At 39.4% G+C, this 10,148-nt stretch overlaps 1 non-coding gene across 1 annotated transcript; it reads right to left on the bottom strand.

Moving 5' to 3' along the window:
- Positions 1-8,173: 8,173 nt before the first annotated feature.
- On the bottom strand, positions 8,174-8,337 carry LOC141417784 (U1 spliceosomal RNA). The gene has a single exon (XR_012442411.1). It is a non-coding gene; the product is annotated as a U1 spliceosomal RNA (small nuclear RNA).
- Positions 8,338-10,148: the final 1,811 nt, after the last annotated feature.

The raw sequence follows: 10,148 nt of genomic DNA, 5'->3' as shown, positions 1-10,148 counted from the left end.
TGTTTTTCATTAAAAAACACCTCCTTAAGGAGCCCCTTTAGACTTTTTTTTTTTTTTTTTTGCCTAATTGCAATCATCCCCACTTCATAACACATTAAGAGTAAATATATACAGTGTGTCTGTGTATGTAATGTGGTCTCTTGGAGAACTACGCTGTTGAGTACCTAATTTCTTTTTACCCACCCTTCAAGAACCAATTTCTCACTCTTAAGGGTTTGATATCCCATCCCTGCTCGAACGCATGCGCTAGAAGTTAAGTCTGAATCACACTGGGTGTTTTAGAGTTTTTTTTTTACAAGTTCTGCCTCCAGATTCTTTCCTGAAGGAAGTTAAGCTCAAACAGAGCTCTTCCTTAGGAAGGACAATGGGAACGGAAGACAGCTATGGTTAAGCCTATGTCTTCACCTTTGCACATCAACTGCCTAGGGAAGCTCAGAGTTAAGGCCTCCCATGTTAATTCTACAAGGACTAGAAGAACAGTGAGGAGAAAACAGAGTATCTTTTCTGTTCACTACCCCAGATTTTCTTTGACTTCTGAGAACTTTGCATAACTGGATCCTCGAAGGCTGTGGCCCCGACCAAAGCTGGATACAAAGTTCCTGATGGAGAATGATCTGAGGGTAGACAGTTAATCTGTCCACCAAACGCAACCCTAAGTGGACAAAGCATACCACAGAGGTGCATACCCACGTGGTAACAATTTCAACTTGGGGAAACAGAAAATCTGTTGATCTGATGCACTGATTAAAACTGAAACCAGTCAGGCAAACAGACTTGTTTCTGCCTTTCCTCCCTGACACCAATTCATGCCTCCCTTACCACCCACACATTTCATTTAGTCTTGGTTTGCCTGAAAATCTTATAACCTGTGGTTTTTACTGTCAAAGTAAAGATTTTTGCAGTTTCAATGACAAAGGCTCCAAATGAGGACCTAAGGTCACCATGACTTGTCCCAAACCCAGAGCTGTGGAAACAACTCTGACCTGAAATATGAAGAATGATTTGACGCCAAGACTTCTAGCTCCTTCCTAGGAGATCTGAAAACTGCTGCATTACCAAGTCTACATCCTAAAATAAAAAATGTCACTCCCTCCATAACTATGCAAAGCGTAAGAAGATGGGTTAGCTGAAGTAACTTGTGAATCACTACAATTGCCAGCAAGTAAGTGTGCTGGATTTTGTCTACAACATTAATCAACAGTGTGATAGTCACACTGTATATTTTGCTTTCTCATTGGTTGCCTCATAGCTAAATTTCAAAGTTCTAAAATTTAGTTCTAACTTTTGAAATTGCCTATCAAAAGCCACTCAAAGGATATCTTCCCCTTCCTGCAGACACATGCCTATCCACCATGTGCCTTCTTCCTGCTCCATAAATCAAAATGAGCCAACCCACATACCCACGGCCACACAGCCTTAACCTTTTGTTGAAATTCCTGTCAACCTCTCCCACTCACATAGAAGCATTGCCCATTTGAATCAACCTTGTAGGAATTAATTAATCCAGCAGAACAGGAGTATGAGAAAACCTGACTCCTTGAGACTCTCTGCATTTCATTCATCAAGGGTTAATGGAAATGTTTTTGCTTCTTGGAAGAACTGAGTGGAATTCCCACCATGGTAGAACTTCATTATTAGAAATTAATGCTCTACAGATCCAGTGTGAATTGACTGATTTTATGATTTAGCAATTATAATGTGAACACTCGAAACTACATCCCAGGAGCTACTATACTTAGCTAGTAGGGTCAGATGATATAGTTGAGTTTTAATTGCAGTGAGTTTGGAATAGGGTCCTATATTTGTTAGACATAAATTTTCACTTATGGGCAAATTGCCTCTGTAATATGATCCTGCCTTCCTCGTTCAAAACATCCCTCCTTTCTCTTCCAGACTTCTCTGACCCTCTGTTGCAGCGGATCCCAATTAGACCGGAAAAGCTACTAAAATGAGCAAAAGGGTCAGGGGAAATGAGGGAGAGGTGAGACAAAAAGGGAATGAGAATAAAAGAAAGAGGAGACAGGAGAACACTTCCCATACTTCACCCAGAGGGGATCTTTTGCCAGACATTGAATCTCACTCCTAGTAGCTTTTGCAAATATGGGTCCTTTACACATGATACCTCAAGGGATTTCTTTGGGAAGTTTGAAATACTTTGCTAGTGCAGAATTTCACAGCTTTGCTACAAATAGGCATTCAATATTTATGATTAACACTTTTACAGAAGCTCCAGGCCACAGACTGTCAGTGATCACAAGCAAAGAAAAAAATAGTCACAGAACTGCAACTGTCTTGCGTTGCCCTTAAACCATGCTTCCTGTCTGGGCCACTCATCCAGTACTGAGTCTTGGTGCAGTTATCTTTTTATATGTGTATTATTTTTCTTCCTTAAATTAGAAGTTTCTTGAAGGCAGGAACTGAATTTTATTTACTTATATATTTCTACTGGGACCAACAAATATTATAGTAAGTACAAAATAAATATTTTATAAGCTGATAATTACTAGCACATTAATACCACACAGGCAGTTCAGGATATGAAGGTAATCTCAACCAAGTTACTTTTTAGGCAACACTTTGGCACACTGCTCCTGATATCATGTTAAAATGCAGATTTTATGAAATAATAATTACCTCTTCCACACATGAGAATAAGATAATTTGGAAGAACAGGAGGTGGCAAAAAGGAGAGACAGAGAGAGAAAGAGAGAAACTCAAGACTGTTTCTAATCTCATCACCTACTTCTACACCATCGGCCCCCACCCATGCACCAAGAAGATGTGAAATTTCCCTCTGGACCTTTAATCATGGGATGCACTGATATCTGACTAAGGAAAGGTTAAGAAACAGAAATACAAACCTTTCATCCCACCTCTTTCGCACAGTTACAGCTGACAGGAAGTCTCCTTAACGTCCTGTTTGAATGTTCCCTGTTTATAAAGGTCAGAAAAGCAAACATGCAAGTCTGAAAGTATCTGGCCTTTGAAAGGTCTTTAATAAGGGCCCTGGAAAAATATTCACCCAAATGAACTCCAGGTTAGCTTAAAGACGGTGCATCTGCCTCAAAACCTACTTGTTGTTTATTTCTACTTCTTTCCAGGTTTGAATAGGGAGTAGAATCTGGCTTTATATTGCAAACCTGTCAATGGCTGATTGAAGACAAAAGGAGGCAGAATTAGGTAGTTGTATGAATACAGATCTTAGCTGGAGACTCTCTCCTGGGGCTTCAGGTAATGTTCACTCAGGGCTCTGAGAAGGTTGAAGCCGCTGCTAGAGGCAGACCAGCACAAATATATCTGAGAATTGAAATAGCTGTCAGTGTAGCTATGTGTTTCCTCATATCTTTAAAAGCAAGGAAATTTTAAAAAGGCCTGTCTACAAGCTAAGAGGCTATGGGAAGAGGTGGTGCTCTTCCAAATATGTCAACTAAAAAAATATATATTTTTTGATAAAACGCAAGGGGAGAAGTTTTCCTTCCCTTTGCAAAAGCAAGGTTAAAAAAAAAACACAGCAAAAACCCTGACACTCCACGTTTCAGCACAGGACTTGGACAGTGTTGATCACAGGGATATCTCATCCAGGGAAGCAGAGCTGTACAGCCTGAAGTGGTGCAAGGACTCCTCAGAGAACAGTCCTGCCAGAGACCTATGAGGCCAGGGTCTCATCAATGGCATGGCACCTGGCTTATAGAACCTTAGAGGTGACAATTATTGCTGTTCTGCTCTGACAGGCTCTCCAGAACCATAAGCTGATGGAGGGAAGCTTCATTGAGATCTACTCTCAGAGATAAGAGTTGAGAGCGTGACTTCAGCCATGCTTTCAGTTTCATTTCAGCAAGCCACAAGGTGACGGAGGAGGAAAAACTAAGCGTCTTTAAGTATTTTCAGAAATACTGAGCAACTGGCCCCAGAGCTTAATGTTACAGAGGTCTATGTGGGGATCTGACCAAAGAAATATTTAGAAAAAGCAAAGCATACCTTAGAACACTTTGAATCACTGAAAGAGGCAGCTGGTTATTTTGTTCTCGTAAGAGATTGCCTCATCTACTGGCCAAGCAGCCATATTGGCTGAGCATCTACCCAGTGCCAGTGGCTGAGACTCCAGCCTGCCTACATGAATCTCATGATCCAGCAGAGGAGGAAAGCTGGTCAAATTCATGCACCAAGAAGTACAAATTATGTCTTTAGTTTAAAAAAAGGGTAAGATTTGTGAAACTGTATATAATAGAGTTTCAGAAAAAGTGTCAGTTGTAGAGAAGTGAAATGTACATTTAAAATGATAAAGAATGAGTCTTCTTAAGACGAGAAATTCTGATGAAAGTAGTATTGGTGTTTTCTCTGCACTAGTCAACTCTTACCAAATGCTTCAACACTAGTTTTTATGACACACTAAAATTACTCAAACCTGTTTTACTCAACCCCCATAAATCTAACAAGTCCAATGACTATTATTTTAATAAACATTTACTAATAGAAATTCCAAGATCGCATCTCTGGTGTACGTTACGTTGAACTAATTAACAATTTGGTTTGAGTGGAGAAAAAGTTCACTCCAGGCACTTTTATAGTGATGGCAAAGTACAAGCCCTTTTGCATGTCTTAACTTATTCTTTTAAAGGGAATGTCCTGAAGGAAACATAATGCCAGGAATGATTTTTATGGAGGAAGAATTTAATTTTAACTTTCACATTTTGTATCTTGAAAATGTTTGAGTTCTGATTGAGATCAGTAAAATCTATAAGCATGGGTCACTGAGAAAAGAGACAATGAAAACTTCTTGGTTGAGTTGCTCAATGGTGTATAATGATTGCATTTTTATTAGCTAGTAATAATAGTCATATTGAGCATTTTGAAGAGAAAAGATCTGAATATTTTCCACGTATCTTGTCTTATACATTCAAAGTACTTATTCCCCTGGAGATTTCAAAGGATGCTAAAAATCCTTTGGCAGATACTGTGATAGACTACAAAAATGGTACCAATGCTTCTCCTTCCTGGTGTCCACATTCTTTGCCATGTAGCTTTGTGTCTCCCTCTCACTTTGACTCTGTCAACCCAGCTGAGGATAGACAAGGTCACCTGGCAGCCAGCAAATAGTAGTCATAAGAACAGCCTCAGACAAGACCAGCAGAGCCACCTATCCACATCCCAGACACACGAGTGATGAAAGCTTGCTGATGCATGTGGTGGAGGTTCATGGTTGTTCGTTATGAACCATTATTGTAGTACTAGATAACTAAAACAATTACCATGCCTAAATAATCATTATCTCTCTAGCATAGTCTACTCTTTTGCCCGCCTGACCTGCTAGAAAATTCCCCCCTAAAAATTCTATCCTTTGATTGGTTTAGTTTTCTGCTTCTTCCACTCTATACTTGTGTAGCTAAGAAATCCCAAACAAGACCCTAATCACACCATAGAGACAGAGGTTGTTAGAAATTAAAGACATCACATCCCAGTCATTATCTCATGCAACTGAGCAAGCCTATTCCTCACCTTTGATGAGATGCCCTATTCTCCATGGCAGCTACTTCAAACTTAGCTGGTGTTCCTTTCTGTCCTAGCCAGCTGCCTAGACCTTTCTTTATCCAGAAATACCTCTGGCCCCTTTTTCCTTATAATTGAGATTGAACATAGAGATCCATTTACCCGTAGTCAAATTTGGAAGTGATGTTTTATTTAGCAAAACACAATTTGCCTTCACAAGAAATCATAAAATAACTCCAGTCCTTCATTGGCATCTCTCAAAATTTAAAAGGGAATCTAAACACGTAACTTACCACTACAGTCACAATACTTCCCTTAAAAAAATAACCAGAATTTCTCACCAACCCCTAAAAGCCCTGTCATCTATACCAGGCAAGCATCATCTTCCTTCAGTTCTGTCTGCCTATTTGTTAAAAATATAGAATCTGAGGCTCAAACCTAGACCTACTAGAGCTCAATTTCTATGGAAGAGGTCAGTTCATCAGTGTGGCTTAAAAAAGACCATGGGTAGCTCTTATAATCAAGTGAGTTTGCAAAGTATTGCTGACTTGAACTCTTGTCCTCAGCTTGGTTCCATATTGGGATCTCTTGGGAAGTTTTAAGCAGTCCCAATAACTGAGCCTGCTCCCCGCCCCACGTTCTGATTTAATTGGAGTGGATCAAGGCCTGGACATCTGTACTTTTAAGGGCTCCCCAGGTGATTCTAATGTGCAGCAGAGTTTGAGAACCAGTGGGTTTCTGTAATACCATACATATTTAGCCCCAGGTGCACAGAAAGAAATGCACACAAAACTGAAGGTGAGATTAGAAGAAACTAAAACCATTCATAGATGCAAATCTTTCCCCTATGACAGTCCACCTGCACACAAACACAATGAAGCCAGTTTCCCTTCAAAAACAAAGAGCAAATGAAGATTATGGGTTTCCTTCTTGCAATTATTAGAATTTGAGTGCACTGGAGGAAGAAGGAGAAAAAAAGAGATGGGATAATGCCATTTATTATAAGAGATCCACCAGAAACACCTAGTAGAGACCAGAATTCATTATTTTAGCATTAACTGAAACAAATGCCTCAGAATTGCACTAAATAATGTAGTTTGTTTGTTTGTTTGTTTGTTTTCTATAACAGATCTAATCTTTCATAGAAGCCTCCATGCTGGAGAGGGGTGGACAACAGAGCAGATAGGATCTATTTTGACAAATCTATGCTTTTGAAATGCATAGCATTTCTTCTAGGAACTAATCTTTGTCAAGGTCACTTTTTCAATGTCCTGTCCTTGACTCACAAGGTACTTGGGATTGTGAAGAAGATGGTATTGAATTCACATCTGTCCACTGGATCCTTGGTGACCTTTGCTGAGAGAGCTTGCTCTTGTCTCATCTCTGATCTACTGATCAGACCACTGAGGTATTCGGCTCAGCACCATCTCCCTTGCAAAGTGACATTCTGGTACTGATGGTAGAGTTCATTTCCTCAATAGTGTAACCCCCACGTTCACACTTCAGATCCATACAAGATTAGATTCAAAGGCTAAAGTGTCCTTGGCATTGTCAACCTTCCCCATGCCATGGCCACTCTCCTGGTATTCTAGTATTCCTTCCTGTTTATGTGGATGTTTCTAAAAGTGTCTCCCACTTTACCCATCCGCTTCTCACTTAGGTAACGGGGCTCCTTTTAGCTCTCTCTGTCCAGACCCTACTTCATGGCTCATCACTAGTGCCAGAAAAGGTGCAAGGAAAGTTGGTTTCAATATAAGAGAACAAGTGACTAAGTGATTAGCCATTTCAAGATAATATTTCTGACATTCAAGCATCTATCCTAGTTATCTAAGAAAAAGCTATGTGCAATAAACACCATTGACATTGTCCAGTTGCTGATTGCAACCTAACCTGGCTAAATGACTTGTGACGCCCAGGGAAAAATGAATGTCCAAACATTATGGAGAAGTTTAAGACAGAAAAGTAAAGCATTCACCCAGACCTCCCTCTGAGTCTTCTTAGGTTGCATATCCACGAAGCCAGTCCTGAATGCAATTATACTAGAAGACAGGGCCCGTCAGACTTGTCAAATCAAATGGGTGAGAAAAAAAAATTAAAGGAATCAACCTATGAAATTTCACACATGATTAGTTTCCCAATACTAGAAAAAAAAATGGATCTCCAAATTATTCAACACAACTGTCTTATTTTTGAAGATGTTCTTCAAAAGTAGTCATTTATACTCTAAGGGCTTTTACTTTTCCATTATATCCATCCTCCAATTAAGGAAAGCTCTCTGAACCGATCAAAATGTAAAACAGAAGTGTTTCTCTCTTTTCCCCTTTGCCCTAGATAGTTGCAATAAAGTACATTAGTCTCAGAACGCCTTTCCATCCAGTTCCTTAAGAGTCTGTCAGAGGTTCCCTTTTATGGAGAAGGTTGTAGAACGCCCCAAATACACTCTAGGCATAACAACCCCTCAAATTAAAGAACAAATGGCAGCTTAATTAACAAGGACAATGATTTTTTTACAACTTGTACCAGTTCCTCAAGATTCATCCATCCCTCTTATCCACATCCAGAATATGGCAAATAAGGAGGGTAAGCCATGATTCATTCAAGTTACATTGCTTAAAAAACTTCTTACTTCCTCCAAAACAGACATGAGTATGTTTTTTTTTTGTTTTTTTTTTTTTTTTTTTTTTGCCAGGGGAGAGCGCGAACGCAGTTCCCCACTACCACAAATTATGCAGTCGAGTTTCCCACATTTGGGGAAATCGCAGGGGTCAGCACATCCGGAGTGCAACGGATAAGCCTCGCCCTGGGAAAACCACCTTCGTGATCATGGTAACTCCCCTGCCATGTAAGTATCATGAGTATGTTTTTATGTTATCATAATTTCTGTTCTTCTGAGACTGACTTCGATCAGAACATAAACTCAGGGCTGGAGTGTGAGTCAGGGGGAGAGCACTTGCAGCACAAGGCCCTGAGTTCCATCCCCAGCACCATAGTTACAGAAAGAATATTAAATTCACCTTATTGCACAGGGGAGCTTAAGCCATTGAAACTGTGCCACTGTTCTTTGTTTAATTATGTCAATAGAACATTAGCGTATCTTGCAGTATTAGGGTATGTGAATGATACAGATATGAGGCATATAGGAATAGTTTGTGGTTCTTTTCGCCTCCACAAATCTATCAGCAGATGCTTCATCTGACTACAAACCTTAATACAGATATACAAAATCATAATATTACCAATATTAAAGATTAGATAAATTATCAGAAGAACAAGCTGCTGATTTAACATTTGGTCAGAAAATTCTCTCTTAGACTACTATATGGTGATTGTCATTTGAGAAGGCATACAAAATGTCACCACCATTCAAACAACAAAGTAATTATATATCACAGCAATGAGCAATAACAATGACGGTGCTAATGTGTATTAAGTTATAAGACTTTATGTAATTTCACTGATTTAATCTTTCCAACTAGTCTATGAAGTAGGCTCTATTATTGCACTTATTTTACAGATGAGAAAACTGAGATGTTGAAAGATTAATTAATGTGACCAAGATCACTTACCAATAAGAGACAGTATTCAAAGAGTTATGTCTCAATGCTAGGTATAGTGGCTCACACTTGTAATCCCAGCTACTCAAGAGGCAGAGATTGGGAGAATTGCTGCTCGAGGTCATCCACACAAAAATTAAGGGCAGTCCCCATCTCAACAAATAAGCCAAGCTGGTAACATGTGCCTGTGATCCCAGCTATACAGGAAACATAAGTAGGAGGATCACAGTCTGGGGCCGGCCTCAGACAAAAGCACAAGACCTTATTTGAAAAATAGCTAAAGCAAAGTCCTTACTGCCATTTCCTATATGGGGAACAGGAACTGTTGCTCTCCCCTACCTTCACCCCCTTCTCCCTACTTTATCCTGTTATATTAAAATAAATCCTTGCTAAAACTCCAAAAGCAAAATAGCTAAAGCAAAAAGGGCTAAAGGTGTGGCTCGAGTAGTAGAGCAAGCATGAGTTCAATCCCCAACATGAACAAAAAAAGGTCTTGTCTCAAAAGTTGGCTTCTCATCCATACGATACACTGTTTCTCATAATAAAACAGAAAACAAGCCTAAACTTTGTATCTACATAGCATAAACTTCAGAAATCTGAAATTCATTTGATTTAACATCTTTATTATTTTACGCAGACCCAATAGCATGACCGTAATCTGTTAGTCAGACCTATAAACAATCATAGCCAAGAGGTCTTGGCATTTGAATTTGAATACAATGACATCGTTAACCTGGTTCTTCACATTAAGTTCTAATCGTAAACAGTGAGTCCGTGAGTGGTTATTACATAACTCACTTCTATAAATATGTCTCTCTCCTTCAAAACAATTTGAGCAATCCTATTACAGTTTGCACAAATTCACAAAAACAAAGACTAGAAGTCTTAAAGAACTATTTTCACCCACAACTACCAATGACTCGTTTCCTACAGCACTAACTTAGCTAACTAGCACATTGTCAACCACATGCTAAACACACCAGCCAAACTCAGCCTGCTCTCATTTTCCAATGTAGGGGTGAATGACATCACCCTGAGAATTGGGGTCAGCTGCCTGGCTAGGGATTTAAATCATGACAGAGAACTATCCAGTGTAAAGCAATTAAG

Source organism: Castor canadensis, chromosome 15 (genome assembly GCF_047511655.1).
Source record: "Castor canadensis chromosome 15, mCasCan1.hap1v2, whole genome shotgun sequence".
Classification (NCBI taxonomy): Eukaryota; Metazoa; Chordata; class Mammalia; order Rodentia; family Castoridae; genus Castor; species Castor canadensis.
Note: the sequence above shows the minus strand (reverse complement) of the source record. Positions and strands in the feature narration are given on the sequence as shown.